This window comes from Dasypus novemcinctus, chromosome 20 (assembly GCF_030445035.2).
Source record: "Dasypus novemcinctus isolate mDasNov1 chromosome 20, mDasNov1.1.hap2, whole genome shotgun sequence".
In the NCBI taxonomy this organism is placed as follows: Eukaryota; Metazoa; Chordata; class Mammalia; order Cingulata; family Dasypodidae; genus Dasypus; species Dasypus novemcinctus.
In genome coordinates, this window is record NC_080692.1 from 41741881 (window position 1) to 41756886 (window position 15006).

The 15006-nt window shown below is 38.0% G+C and overlaps 1 long non-coding RNA gene across 1 annotated transcript in view; it reads left to right on the forward strand.

Moving 5' to 3' along the window:
- LOC131274740 (uncharacterized) overlaps nt 1–15006 on the forward strand; it is an 82275-nt gene that overhangs the window by 17851 nt on the left and 49418 nt on the right. The window lies entirely within an intron of this gene.

Here is a 15006-nt window from a genome sequence, read left to right on the forward strand (position 1 = left end):
AAGATTATATTTCAATTACTTAACAATAACATACACCAAAGATTTACCTTTCTTCCAGTGGAACTGATTATTGCAAAAGGAAGAATTCCAGACTTGATTAATGTTTGGATGCAGTATGCCAAATCCCATTTTCCAGAAAACAAATACAATTAATTAGAATCTGGTTGAAACAACATTCAGGCTTTAAAGCTGTCACATGAGTTACCTTATATAAAGTAAGATATAATTTGAGAAATGATTTTTAAAGGCTAAATTTAAATTGAGAAAAGACAACAAAATCTTTATTTGAGCAGCCATATTTTTACATGTGTTTACGTTTTACCTTTAGGCTGTTGTGTGTGTGTATATATATATATATATATATATATATATATATATATATATAAAACCCTGAGAATTCTAGATCAAAAGGGCCTCTATATGATGGCTCTTACAAGAGGGGCGAAGGAAAAGCTGCTGTTTCACTTTCAGCAAAGCCTGAGGTTTGCTTGTCCTTTCTGTGTTAGATAAGATGTCTTGGAAGGGGAAGGGGCACGTTCCGAAGTCCCTAACGATAGGAAACATTCTAATGAGAGCCACATTTACCAAGAAAGCATTTTCATTAGACAGCTCACGACTTGAAAGCAGCAATGATTCAAAAAGTCACCACCTCCACTCCTCTCCCCACAAAACACTCACATTCTGATGTTGCTTCGCTATCCTGATTTTACCTTTAGAACCTTTAAAAATTCATGACAGTTTAAAATTTTATTTTTGTGATGACATATCTGATCTAGTGCAGGTTTTCCAATTGCTAAATTCAGGAAATGGAACCTAAATAGCAAAAGCCCTAGGTCATTTCTCTCTAACAGAGCTCTCGCGGTTCCCACTCCTCTTCTGGGGGAAAGGCAGGACCCGGGTCTGGAGAGTGGGCTCTTGATTCAGGGAGGCAATAGCTTCCTCTCTCCACATGAGTGAAGGGTGCTTGGTAGGGTTTTGTCTCTCAAAAATGTTAACTTGAGACCATCTCTTTCAGTCTCTGAGGTTGTAATATTGTCATAATATTTTCAGGCAGAACAGACAAGTCATCAAGCAACATACACGTGAAACCTTTTTCTGAGTCACGTTACCGTGAAAACCCGCACTTGTCCCCCCGCCATTGATTTCTGTCTGTCCTTCTTTCAAGGGTAGGCAGATGAAGATTCATAATGTGATAGAAAGAACTGTTTACATTATCTCTTTCAAAAATTTATAGGAAGGAGTCCCTTCCTTCCTGCCTGCCTGCCTGCCTTCCTTCTTTCCTTCCTCCCTCCCTCCATTCCTTCCTTCTTCCTTTCTTCCTTCTTTCCTTCCTTCCTTCCTCCTTCCCTCCCTTTCTTCCTTCCTTCCCCCTTCCCTCCTTCCTTGTTTCCTACCTTCCTTCCTTCTTCCCTCTCCCTCCCTCTCTCCCTCCCTCTCTCCCTCCCTCCTTCTCCCTTTCTTTCTTTCTTTTTTTCCCTCTCTTTTGTGGTTTTGGCCTTCTATCTTGGCTTTCCAACAGATCCAAGAGGTTCGGATGAGATGTTCTTTCCTGTCAAACAGGATCCCAAAACTTTTTGAGGTTTCTCAAGGACTTGTCTCTATAAGCCGAAAAGTCTGTTCTCTTTCTTCACTGTTGCCAGAAAAGTAATCAGGCCATTTTTCTAATTATAGTAATCTTCCCCAAATGGCATCTAACTTCACATCCAAATGCTATGTAAATTGGTCAACAACGCTCTACTGTGAAGCACTTGACCAAGACAGTTTGATCGTAGGAGTTTTCCTTTGTGTTAAGGCAAAATGTGTTCTCTGTCTCAGTGAAAACTGGGTTTTCTGTTTTGGTGTCTTGCTCAAGAGGTTGCCTTATGTTAGGGTAAAGAACATGGATAGAAATTTCCCATCAATAGTATTTTGTGTAGTTATGTCTCTGGTGGATAAATTAACCTCCTTTGAACAAAATACTTATTTTCAGTAAAACTGAACAATGTTAAATTGTCCTCATGTTTTAATGACTAAAAATACCTATAGATAGTAAGAGTGAGTTTTCCCTGTGTCATTTGACACAGAGCTAGACTTTTCTCCCTGAGAATAACCACCTTCTAATTAGCCTTCTCTATTATGCTAACCAAGGAGAAATTAAGTTCTGCTAGTAAGTTTTATGGTCTGAAATATGCTCACAGCAGGTTAATTGTTGCCTTCCCTTATTCCATTTGTCATTTTTTCCCCCCCAAATAATGTGTCCACTAGAAATTTGATTTTTCTTTGCCTAATCACCCTCCTGGCCTTAATGGAAGGGGCTACTGGACTGGGATAAGGCTACCAGGGAGAGGTCTCTAGAAAATGGAAAATGGGCACTGACAGAAAAGAGTAAGGGTAGATGTCTCTAAGAAATGGAGTTATGGTGATTGAAAAGGGTAGGATATAATTGGGTAGGAATTTAAGAAAGCAGAAATTGAGTCAGCATGTAAGGTAAGAAGAGTGTCTCAGTTCCTGAGCGGTGTGTGGATGGCACTTAATTTTGTGGTGTTAGCTTTATTTCTGGAAGATAGTGCCATAGGCCATTAAAACCTGGGTCTTTGTGGGGAGAAAAGAATGCACAAAGTGGTTATTTCCAAGTGTTTGCCCCCTCTAGTCTTTGGATTCCAAGTGAAAAACTAGTGCAAAAGAAGAAATGACTTGAGAAGTGTATTATATGTGCAAATCCCCAAGCTACTTTTCCAGAATGATACTCAGTAGTTCTGAGGCAGGACCCTGGACTCTGTATGATAGAAAGTGTCCAAGGTGGTTCTGACGAGGTAGGTCTTGACCAACACTATTCTGTATTGTCCTGGAGAATTTTAAGGGAAAATAGGTTCAGACCTGCTCAGTGAGTTGGCAGCACACTTCGGAGCCCATACTACTGAATGAATTCAAACAAGTGAGGAAAATCTTGCAGGCATGCTGTTGAATGCCTGAATATTGAAAGGACACACAGAGAGAGTGGTCATAGCTCGGTGGGATGAATTAGAGTTTCATTTTGTTTCCGAAAGCTATTCAGGGTAGACTAATGGCCTTTTAAAGTTAAAATTAGGTGGTTGACAATCAGGTCATGGATTTCTTTTTGGGGTTTGGTTATTTAGATTTTGAATAAGGAGTTTAAAAAAGGGGAGAGGAACTATGCACAGTTTGCTAGGAAATGGGATGCACATTTGAGAAAAAGATAACATTTTAGAGTTGGGAAGGACCTTAATATGCATTGTCCAGAGATAATAACAACTTTTAGAATGGGTATTTTCTATTCCCCAAAGAAATGGGCAGTTTTACTTGTGCAAATAAAATCTATATTGTTTCCTGTTATTTCTTGGAGCATCACCATACTATCTACAGTTCTTAGTCCATTGTTTGAATTCTGTTGTATGCCCCTGTGACACCAAGATAATCCATCTTCTGGATTATATACCTAAAGTGCCTTAAAAAACCAAATAAGACAAAAATACTCTTATCAGTGAACCATGAAATCTAAATTTCTTGGTTGCCTAGTGGTAAAAATGAGGGCTCAGGAATCTGGGATTTATTTAAAGTTGGGATATGCTTTTGTCTAAAAAACAACTTTGCAACCAACTTTTCTTGTAATCTGCTTTTGTGGTCACATGCAGCAAATTCTTCTGCAATAGAAACTTTTAATAAAGATCTCTTTGTTGGCAATGCTTTTATGTTCAGAAGTACTCTTGTGAGAAGCCAATTTTTAGAAGGGAAATATAACATAATAATAAAAATGCTACTGAATTCTAGGAATTTATTTCTTCCAATAATTGCCAAATTCCTTGCTTATCATCGTCTCATGTATCATCAGAATATTTGAGTGAGACTGGTTTTTTAATAGCATAATTATAATTTGTAAAGGGCCAGAAAGGGATATGAAAATAAAATGATTTCAATCTCGTGTTTTTGAAAGGCTCACTTTGGTTCTACTGTCTTTATCCCTAAAGGACCACTGAGAGCATGAGGGCAGCACAGTGGGCTGAATAATGACCATCCAAAGATATCGGGTCCTAAATCCCTGGAATCTGTACATTTTACTTTACAGGGATGGGATTAAATTTAGGATCTTGAGATGGGGAGATTATTCCAGGTTATCTGGGTGGGTCCCAATTCCAAATACAAGTGTTCTTTAGGAGAAAGTCATCCTCACCTCCCTGGAACCGAGAGAGTCTACAGCGGCAGGCATGAGATATCCCCAGCCATGTGGGATCTAAGCCCCCTCTCAATTTAGAGGTGGAGTGGGCATCGCCATCCCAGGGCCCTCAGGATGGAGGAATAAAGTATAGGTTAGAGTGGCCTTACTGGTGGTCTACTATGGAATTATTGTGACTCTAGCAATGGACTAAATTATGTCATTGATATGGAGGCAACGACCGTGGGAGTTGCTAAAGGTAGGTAGAAGGAAAAGGAGGTGTGATATGGGGGCATTTTTGGGACTAGGAGTTGTCCTGAATGATACTGCAGGAATAGATGCAGGACATTTTACATCCTGCCATAACCTACTGAATGGACTGGGGGAGAGTGTAGACTACAATATAAATTATAATCCAAGCTGGGTATCAGTGCTCCAAAATGTGTTCTTCAAATGCAATGAATGTACCACACTGATGAAAGAAGTTGTTGATGTGGGTAAAGTGGGGGGTGTAGGGAATGGAGCATATGGTAACCTCCAATATTTCTTAATGTAAAATTTTATGTGATCTATGTATCTTTTAAAAATAAATTTAAAATATATTAAAAAAAAAAGAAAGGCAGAGGTCATGTTAAGACTCAGAAGAGGAGGAGGCCGAGGTTGGAGTGATTTGGCTACCATCAGGGAATGCCAGCAGACACCAGAAGCCTGAAGAGGCAAGGTCCTGATTGTCTCTTATACTCCAGAAGGAGTAAGACCCTGACAACACCTGGATCTCAGCTCAGTGAAACTGATTTTGGACTTCCAGCCTCCAGACCTGTGAGAGAATAAATTTCTGTTGTTTTAAGTCACCAAATTTGTGGTACATTTTTATGGCTCCACAGAAAACTAATACATGCAGTGAGTGCTGTTCAAGTATTCTTCCGATGTGTACCCGGGCTTGCAGCACAACAATCACCTGAGGAGCTTCTCAGTTTTTCAATGTCTGTGCCTCGTCCCAGATCTGTGAAATCAGAATTTCTAGGAATGGGACCCAAGGACCTGTAGTTTTACCAAACTGTCCAGGTGATTCTCATGTGCACCAGGCTTGATGGCCACTTCACTAGAAGGCTGTGTTAGTTTCCTGTGGGCTGCTGTAACAACTTACCCCAAAATTGGTGGCATCAAAAATACAATTTATTCTCTTACTCTTCTGGTCATCAAAGTCCAAAATTAGTTTCATTGGGCCAAAGTCAAGGAGTCTGCAGTACTAGTCCTTCTGAAGGCTCTGAGGGGAGAATCCCTTTTCTTGCCTTTTTTAGTGTCTTCAGATTGCCTCCAGTCCTTGGCTTGTGGCTCCTTCCTTCACCTTCAGAGCTCATCTCTGTGATCTCCACTTCATCATCACTTCTTTCTTCTGACTTTTCCTGGGTTCTTCTTAAAAGGACCACTGTGATTACACTGGGCCTCTCTGTATAATCCAGGATAATCTCCCCATTTCAAGATTCTTGATCACGTCTGCCATATTAGGTAATGGTCACAGATTCCTGGGAATATACATGGACATATCTGGCAGAACTTTATTCAGTCTATCACAATATCCATGATAGCAGTTCATATTGAAGCCAGAGTTGTCCATGACGTTCACTAACAGGTTGTCGTGCTTACTTCATTATGTATTTATTTACCTGCCTTTTTTGGGGCTTATTTTCCCAAACAAAGCCAGTTGAACCAAACATGTACATCTGGCCACTCTTATTTTTGACATATTGGTGGCAGATAATCAAAGCATACAAAGCTGCTGATTTCATAGAAATATTAGGTGGCTGGCATCATTACAAATTAATTTAAGTGGTGAAGCAAGGAGAGCAGTCAGATGGGGCATTTGACTGCCTCCAAATCGTCATCATCCCCATTCCCAACCACCCAGATATAAACAGACATTACAAGTGAAAATGTTATTCTGGCTCTACAGATGTAGGTTCAAGCCATTCCAAATAAACATTCACATAAGTAAAACCAGGGCATTGCTGTGCACATATGTTTGTGAGCCCTTTGGGGCCCCTTTCCAACAAGTTTATCCCTCTAAGCATTCCTCTGTGGAACTTCTCATGCTCTTCCTTTCATTTAATTATAATATAAAAATCCAGATTTTAAGCAAGTGGTGATAGAAATCTTAGAATAAGAGTACATTTCTTTTTTAAAAATGACATTTATATTTATCTATAACCAGTGATAAATTGACCAAGCAACACTTTTATTTTTCTTGAACTTGTTTAAGCATTTCATTTTCATTGTTGCTGTGCTGAATTAAGCCCTTGCCGTTGCATTTTGGGACTGCTGCATCCACTGATTCCTGACCATCGGTTTTCTCTATTCCTTTCTAGTGTGCTTCTCCTTCTCCATCCAGTTCCTCTCTGCCTGGCTGCTCATATTACTTTTAATCCCATATATCTGATTCTAGTCTGTTGCCCACTTAAAGTCCTTAATGGCTATCCACAAGATAAAAGTTAAAACTAGATATGCATTTGCTACTACAATATAATCTTAGCCTATTATTTTGTTTTTTATTCTCCCCTGTATTCTTTCACACACACAAGGTCCTAGTCTTTTTACTTTTTCTCAGAGTCCTGTTTGTTTTGAAAGGTATTCTGGGAAAAAACATTCTGTGATTAAATGAGCTTGGGAAGTACCATACTTTTGGAATTTCACAACGCATGTTAGTGTATATTAAGTGGTCTGAGAAGTTCCATAATAAAGGCACTCAATTGTTATTTTTTTGGTAAATTTTATTGAAGTAAATATATATTAAACTGCAAATATTTTAAGTGTATAAGTCTATGGGTTTTTACAAAGTGAGCACAATTTGGGTGACATAACCACTATCCAGATTAAAATAGAGACTGTTTCCCAACTCCAGAAGCCATCCTCGTGCCCATCATGCTATTAAGGCTTCTGTCATCCAGATGAATATCCTTGTTTTTGGACTTTGCATAATGGTGTTTTGGATTGTTTTCTTTTAGTGTTTGTTGCCCTTTGCTCATCATTATGGTTGTGAGATGCATCCATGTAGTTACATAATTTGTTGTTTGTTCTTGCATTAGGCCAGAATCTGGCAAACTGTTGTACTCAGGCTTAATTCAGCCCCAGTATCTGTTTCGCCCCTTTCTGCAAACTAAGAATAATTTTTACATTTTTCAAGGGCTGTAAAAAAATGAAGGTGAATAAGCAACTAAAAATGCATATTTGGCCTACAAATCCTAAAATATTTATTATCTGGCCCTTTACAGAACTGACTTCTGCTCTGTGGGACTCCATGTTATGAGTATACCATTTACTCACTCTTTCTACTGTTTATGGGCCTTTAGGGTACTTTCTCTTCTGGGCTATTAAAATTTTTATGCTATTAGCACTCTTGCCTATGTCATTTGGTGGACTTATACTCATGTTTCTATTGGAAGTGAAGTTGCTGCGCCATAAAGTGCATGTATACTTCCTTTCAGAGATACTGCCAAAGGTTTTCATAGTGATCACACCAATTTAAATTCCCACACCAGTGTATGAGAATTCTAGTTGCTCTACAGCCTCATCAATATTTGCTGTTGTTAGATTTAAAATTTTTAGCTGTTCTGGTTGGTGTGTAACAGTATTTCATTGTGCTTTTAATTTATATTTCCTTGGTGAGATATAACACCATATCAAATACTAATTGGGCATTTGGATATTCTCTTTTGTGAAATGTCCATCAAAATTTTTGCCCATTTAAATATCGTATTAGTCAGCCAAAGGGGTGGTGATGCAAAATACCAGAAATTGGTTGGTTTTTATAAAAGGTATTTATTTGGGATAGGAGCTTACAGATACCAGGCCATAAAGCATGTTACTTTCCTCACCAAAGTCTATTTTCACATGTTGGAGCAAGATGGCTGCTGACAGCTGTGAGTGTTCAGGTTTCCTGGGTTCTTCCCTTCCAGGGCCTTGCTTCTCTCTGGGTTCAAAGCTCCTTTCTTCCCAGGGTTTGCTTCTTCCTGGGCTCTGGGTTCCTTTCTTCCTGGGGCTTGCTTCTCTTTCCTCTGTGAGCTTACTTCCCAGGGTTCCAGCTTAAGGCTTCAGCATCAAACTCCAACCTCAAAACTCCAACATTAAAAACTCCCAACTCTGTCCTTTGCCATGCCCTGCCCTTAGTAGGTGGGGACTCAATGCCCTAATGATTTGGCCCAATCAAAGTCCTGATCATAACTCAATCATGCCTAGGTACAGACCAGATTACAAATATAATCCAATATCTATTTTTGGAATTCATAACCATATCAAACTGCTACAAATACACATTTTTTCTTATATAATAGACTTTATTTTTAGAGAATTTTAAGAATATAGAAAAGTTACTTTGATAATATAGGGGATTCCCATATAACCCATCCCCTCTGCCTTTCATTTGCTTCTATTAATAGCATGTTGCTTTAGTGTGGTACATTTGTTACAACTGATGAACAAATATTGAAGTTTTGCTACTACTGTGGTCTATAGTTTACATTATGGCTTATACTTCACACTGTACAGTTTTTTAGGTTTTGACAAAATGTATAATGGCCTGTATCCCTCATTGTAATATCATGCAGAACAATTCCAATGCCCTAAAAATACCGTATGTTCCACCTCTTCTTCCTTCCGTCTCCCCTCAGAACCTCTGGTAACGAATATCTTTATATCAATGTCACATGTTCTTCCGTTACTACAGTAATAATAGGTCTACTTTCGTTCATGGTTGTATTCCCTCTGATATTTGTTCATGCCTCAATCTTGAGGTTTTTTGGATGATGATGCCCGCACTGCTTCAGTTTGAGAGGGGGCTTAGATGCCATGAGACAGATGGATGGAACTGTCTTGCTTGCAGGTATAGATACACTTTGTTTTTTGGGATGGAAGTTGTCCATCATCATCTTTTTGTTAGCTATCTTGAGTGAGTCTGATGAACTGGAGAGTAGGTGTTGGCTGCAACTCTGCTGAGATTCAGGATTCAATTGATATATGAGAATGGGGCAAAGATTCAAGTCTCCTAGGGCATATATTTAACAGGTATAATGCTAAGTATGGGTTCAAATAAAAGGGATATGTGATGGTTAGGCTATTGTGTCAACTCGGCCAGGTAATTGTGCCCAGTTGTTTGGACAAGCAAGCACTGGGCTAATTGTAATACAAAAGTATTTATGGACTTTAGTCACCATTGACTTTACTGCAGTGGTAAGTCATAGATAGCTGATTACAATTACATCAATCAGGGAGATTGCCATCAGCAATGAATGAAGCTTAACCCAATCAGTTGAATGCCTTAAAAGGGGAAGTGATTCCAGTATTGAGAGAGAATTTCCCAACTCGTCTTTGGACAGTCATCATCTCCCAGAACTCCTCAAGAACCTTCATTGGACTTTCATTAGAGCCCCGGTTGCAGCCTGCTTGTGGAACCTGAACTTGTGCATCTCCACGGTTGCATGAGAGACTCTTATAAAATCACATACTATTTACATATATCTCTTGTTGATTCTGTTTCCCTAAAGAACCCTGACTAATACAGGGTAGGAAAAGCACTTGTTGGGAAATAACTGAGTTTTATTCTGTTATATTGGGGAAATAGACTGTCATATATTCCAAGATAATGCCCAGTGATGGGGTGCTGATTTCATGTGGCTTTGCCCTTGCCTATAGTGTCTGGAGATCTTCGGAGCACACTTTTTGAGGCTTTGTTTTCTATGGCAGTTAATGAGATCTGCCTGAGACGTGCTTAAGCGCAACCTCTGAAATGACCTCCCAATTCACTTTGAAATCTCTTAGTCATGTAAACTCCTTTGTATTTAATGTTTCCCCCTTTTGATCAAGGTCTTTTTCAAAATGCATCCCTGGTTGGTCCTTGGTATTAATCCCTCAGTGCTGGGGAGGCTCATCAAAATTGATTTGTTTTTCCTCTTATAGATTTATATAAGTTCTTTCTCAGATGTAAATATCTTATCCTGCTCTGCGGCTTGCCATATCACTTAATGGTGACTTGTGATGCATGGGTGTTCTAAGTTTTAATATAGTCCAGCCTTTTCAGTCTTTTGCATGATGGTTATTGCTTATTGTTTCCTGCTTAAAAATAATCTTTGCCCATCCCAAGTACATAAAAGTATTCTTCCATTTTATCTTTTAGAAGCCCTATTGTTTATATTTTGCCTTTAGTTTACAATCCATCTGAAAATGATTTTTATGCTTGGTTTGAGGTAGGGCTGAAGGTATGTTTTTTTCCATATGAATATATAATTGACCCAGCTTCATCTGAAATGTCTATCCTTGCCCCAGTGCATTGCAGCAGTCTATTTAACTTAAACCAGCCTAACAAAATTAAAAAAATTTTTCCATAGAATTTTTGCATCCATATTTATGAGTGAATTTGATCTAAATTTTCCTTTCTTATTATGCCACTGTCATGTTTTGTGTCAAGGTTGTTCTGCCCTCCCAAAGTTTCTATTCTCTGGAAAAGTTTGTCTGGGGTCTGTATTATTTTCCTTAAATGTTTGGGAGAATTTCTTGGTGAAATCATCTGAATCTGGAGTAGTCTTGTAGGGCCGCGTAAATTATAGATTCAATTTATTTAATAATTTTAGGAATATTCAAATTTTCACATTTTATCTTGTATCAACTTTGGTAAGTTGCATTTTTTTAAAAAGAAATTTGTCCATTTCATCTAAGTTTAAAAATTTATTGCAATATTTCATAATCCCTTTTTATTTATCTTTAAAGTATTTATAGGGTCTCTAGTGATGTCTCCTTTTTCATTCCTCATATCAGTACTTCATGCTTTCTATCATTACTCTTAATCATTCTTACTAGGCTATCATTTTTTTCCAGCTTCAGCTTCAGCTGCATCCCACAAATTTTGATATATCTTCTTTTTAAAAATTATTTAGTTGAAAATCTTGTCTAGTTTTATATTGTTTCTCATCATTAGATCCACAGATTAAATAAAAGTATATTGCTTCTTTTTAAATCTTAATTTGCTATATATACCCTTAATACTTTAAAGATCTCAAATTAGTGTTTTCCCCTCTTCCCAAGCAATCCTGAGATTATAGAACAATTTACTCCATTTATCCCTAAACCTTCTACCTTTCTATACCTTTATGGTACAGTTTTTATGAATTTTAATGAAAGATTTTTTTCTGGGTATAAAATAATAACTTGGCAATTATTTTCTTTTACCGCTTTACATGCCCTTTTATAAAAAAAAGATTTATTTACTTGCCCCCTCCTCATTGTTTTGCACTCACTGTCTGCTTTCTGTGTCCACTCACTGTGTGTTCTTCTGTGTCTGCTTGTCTTCTCTTTAGGTGGCACTGGGAACTGATCCAGGGACCTTCTGGAATGGGAGAGAGGTGCTCAATCTCTTGCACCACCTCACCTCCCTGGTCTGCTTCATCTCTTATTGTCTCTCCTCTGTGTCTCTTTTTATTGTGTCATCTTGCTGTGCCAGCTCTACACATGAGCCAGCACTCCATGTGGGCCAGCATGCCATATGGGCCAGCTCTCTGCTTGGGCAAGCTTGCCTTCATCAGGAGACCTGGGATTCGAACCCTGGACTTCTTATATGGTAGATGGGAGCCCAAATGCTTAAGCCACATCTGCGTCCCCTTATGTGCCATTTTATTGCCTCCGGCTTATGTCATTTTAACTGAAAAGTCATTCATCAGTGTTGGTGCTACCACGTTAAAAGTAACATGCCTTTTTCCCTTGGCTAATTTTAATAATTTTCTTTTTTGGATGTGTATGGGTATGCTTTTCTTTGTATTTAAACTGCTTGGGGTTCATAGAACCTTTTAAATCCATGTATTGATGGATTTTTAAAATTAGCATTAGCAAATTGTCATCAGGACCACTTAAATATTGTCTTTGCCATAGTCTATCATTCTTCCTCTAAGATGGGAATTATACCCATTTTAGGTCTTTTTAGCTTGTCACATATGTTTCGTATGTCTTTTTATGTTATTTTCATCCACTTTTCTCTATATACTTCAATCTATCAAATATTTTTTACTCATGTATATTCCAATTAACCCTTCTTTTTCTCTGCTATGTCTAACCTGCTATATCTAACTTTATCTATAAAATTGTTAATTTTAGTTCTTTGTCCTTCACTTCTAAATATAAATTTTATCCTTTTAAAAATTCTAATTATTTGGCTAAATTCTCTAGATTTTCCTTTATTGTCTTAAACATATTAATCCTATGTAGTTTTACATATTCCTAATAACACTGTTATCTGGGTCACCTGTTGGTCTCCTTCTAGTGTCTTTTTTCCTTCCAATTTTTAGTCACATGATCTTGTTTCCTAGATTTCTGTTACTTTTTTAATAAATACCAGAGACATGAAAAATTTTAGAAGCCTTATATTATGTTAACTTCCTCCCAAGAGAGTTTAATTTTCTAGAAGATAGTTTAAATACAGGAAGATCACCTTGATCCAATTGAGTCCCAATTTCTGGTTTCCCCTTGTTCCAAGTTTAGTTCTACAGAGGTTTCAACAGAAAGCCTGAGGGTATTTATTAGGACTTTTTTATAAACAAATCTTGGAATTCAAATTAATTTTTTCCTAGACCGCCAACATCTCTATTTGACTTTTATTTTTTAAACATTTCAGCAGATTCTTTTTGCTTTTTTTTTTTTTTTTAATCAACTCACCTTTTACAAGTAAGGAGTTAGTAAGTCACTTGTGGGGAAATTGCGTGTAGACTTTTAGGGTCACTACTGCATGGTTCTCTTTTCTCCAGGCTCTTATCACAACTTCTAGGTTGCTGCTAACTATTTGGCTTCAAAGCCTTGAACAGTGGATTAGCATATTTCCCAAAGGAACAAAGCAGCAAGCTAATGGATGGCTTATTTCTATTTACTTCCTTCCCTTTGGAAGATTGACTCCTTAGGTCTTCTTTGCCTTGGCTATTTTCCAATGCCTTCAAGGAGTGTTATATATGTTATTATTAAAATTATTTTTGTTTTTGAAGTAGGATAATCAGGTGCAAGCTATTTCATCATCACCTCTCCCCCTCCCCAAAAAACACAACATAATAAAAAAGCAATTTCCAGTTATTAGGATTTTTTTCATTTTTTATTTTTTGTTATCAGGGAAAAATTTTATTGGAAGTAAGTTATCAATATGCTTTTCATACAATATTTGTTGGATATGTATCAACAACAAATGTGTTTTGCTGATAGACTCTCAAGCAGATCTAGCACATTGTTTGCTCTTGTGTCTTTTTGATCTCATTAAATGCCTTGTCTTTTCTATGTATTGGTACATTATTAGCTTACTGGAGAAAATTATATTGTATGGTTTTCCTCTCTTCCTCTGGACACCAATTATCTGTTTTTTAACTCAGAATTTCTTCACTGTAGTTTTGCAATAGAAACCTTTTTTTTTTCATCATTGAGTGAGCAATCCACAAAAGAATCTCTGCTGCAGCCACATCAGGCCATTCATTATTTCTCAAACACAAAAAAGTATATGATGCTTTCATGTTCTTGTATCTCTTCTCCTTCAGCCAAGAATTGTCTTGACCCTACTTGCTTTGCCATCTGAAATCAACCAAACTCTGCTTCTTTCATTAAAGATTCTGTAGTTCTTTGATGTAAAATAAAAAATATCCCCAATTTCATAAAGTTATTTGAGATATAAGAGCCTTTGAAACTTCATACTTTTGTGGAGGTGGTATCTTTTCTCCTTAAGGATAATGGGAGTCAGCTAAGTGATCATTTTCTTTATTGGATATCAGGAATCTCACTTTACTAAATTTTAATAATGGCTGCTAAAACAAATACCATACAATGCGTTGGCTTAAACGATGGGAATTTATGGGATCATGGCTTTGAGGCTAGGAGAAGTCCAAGACGAGGCTTCAGCGAGGCAGTGCTTTCTCCTGAAGACCGTGGCATCTGGAGCTGGCTGCTGCTGATCCTTGGTCCTTGGCTTTTCCTTGGCAGTTCACATGGTGGAGCCTTCTCCTTTCTCTTCTGATTCTGTTACCTTCTAGCTTCCGCCTGCTTTCCATGGTTTCTCTGTCTTTGCATCCAATTTCCTTTGCTTATAAGACTTCAGCCATTTTATATTAAGGCTGCCCTCATTCAGTTTGGGCACATCTTCACTAATAACACCCTCGAAGCTCCTATTTACTATTGGGTTTCCACCCACAGGACCAGGGGTTGGAACCGAAACACACCTTTTGTGGGCGCCATGATTCAAGCCCAACAAATGACTTTCTGTGTCTGTTCGTGTAGGTTACCATTCTTGTGTGAATCCCCTGAGGCAAGTTTATGCTCCAAAGAGGCAAAACAAAGAAAATAACTCTCTAGTATTGGCTTGATCTTTGGCTCTAATCCTCACTGTACAGTTTTACTAAGGTAAACTGGAAATGTCTGTTTTCTGAAACAGGTGAGCCTAAAGAACATTGTAGCAAAGCCAGTCGATACGGCTCCTTTTTCCAGTGTCCTTTACACTCAAAACTGATTTTTGGAACTCATGTTTCTAAAGGAAAAAAGGACACACCTGACTTCACCAAAGGAATCAAAAGCAGAGAGCTGGGAACCTCTGACTACAGGCCTGAACTAAGAGCAACCTTTGTCACTGAAAAAAAACAAAGATTTGAAGGAAAGCAAAACGGTCAGATCTTCTGAGCAGCCTGGGCACCTCCTGTTTTGACCACATGCAGAGACAAAGCTGAAGGAAGAGATGCTCAAGCCTTCTTACTGGCCATATTAGCTTTTTGGCTATACTGGTGGAAGAACAAGAAGGGCAGGAGAATAAGATGAAGGACAAAGGGCTTGTTCTGATAAAGGACGAGTCCTGGGATTTT